This window comes from Galeopterus variegatus, unplaced genomic scaffold, assembly GCF_000696425.1.
Source record: "Galeopterus variegatus unplaced genomic scaffold, G_variegatus-3.0.2 Scaffold477, whole genome shotgun sequence".
In the NCBI taxonomy this organism is placed as follows: Eukaryota; Metazoa; Chordata; class Mammalia; order Dermoptera; family Cynocephalidae; genus Galeopterus; species Galeopterus variegatus.
Genome location: NW_007726588.1, coordinates 597,699 through 598,602, shown reverse-complemented (window position 1 = coordinate 598,602; position 904 = coordinate 597,699). Strand labels below are relative to the sequence as shown.

At 37.4% G+C, this 904-nt stretch overlaps 1 protein-coding gene across 1 annotated transcript in view; it reads right to left on the bottom strand.

Moving 5' to 3' along the window:
* Positions 1-904, bottom strand: part of CLIC5 (chloride intracellular channel 5) — a gene marked incomplete at its 3' end in the record, with an annotated part of 79,207 nt that overhangs the window by 31,986 nt on the left and 46,317 nt on the right. The gene's annotated exons all lie outside the window — the stretch shown is intronic.

Sequence of the window (904 nt, the reverse complement as noted above, 5' to 3'; positions counted from 1 at the left end):
GTTTGGGTTAATACACGTTGTAAGTTATAAATGGCCTATTTCTCTGTGTTACATAGGTGAAAGTTCAGGGCCTGAAAGTCACAAAGGGAATGTAAATGATCAGTGTTAAAAAACAGAATGACAACATGGGGCTAGAAGTCAGAAATCCTGGGTTCTGGTCCCGATTCTCCCCTAAGAAGTGGAAGCTTCTCATCTCTGGGCTTCTGACACCTGTCCTGCCCATCACTCAGAGTGACAGTGAGAGTCAAATGAGACCATATGCATGGGAAGGGCTCTGACCATTGGAAGTTGAAGATTAATATAATAATAATAATAATAATATATTTTAAGCAGAATGGAATAAATGGTAAATAGACGTCCAGGGAAGCAGTGTTTACTACTGGGTAGGTAACTGGGAAAGTGTCCTTTCACTTTTGCCAACTCCTCTAGGGATGTTTTTTTGTCTGCTTGTTTATTTGTTTATTAAATGTGTAGGGTGACCAACCATCCCGAGCTGCCTGGGACTGAGAAGATTCTGGGACTTCCTGGAAGTTTTAAACTTCCTGGGTTTAAAACTGGGAAAGTCTTTCTGTCTTTTTGTGTCCTATGTAACTTCTCTTAGCAGTGATTTGTAGTTCTCATTGTAGAGATCTTTTACCTCCTTGGTAAAATTGACTCTTAGGTATTTCGTTTATTGCAAGGCTATTTTAAATGGGCTTTCTTTCTTGATTTCTTTTTCTGCTAGTTTGTCATTGGAATATGAAAATGCTACTGATTTTTGTGTGTTGATTTTATATCCTGCAACTTTAATGAAATTGTTTATCAGCTCTAAGAGTTTTTTGGTAGAGTCTTTAGGTTTTTCTATATATAGGATCATGTCATCTACAAACAGGGATAGTTTGATTTCATCTTTTCCAATCTGAAT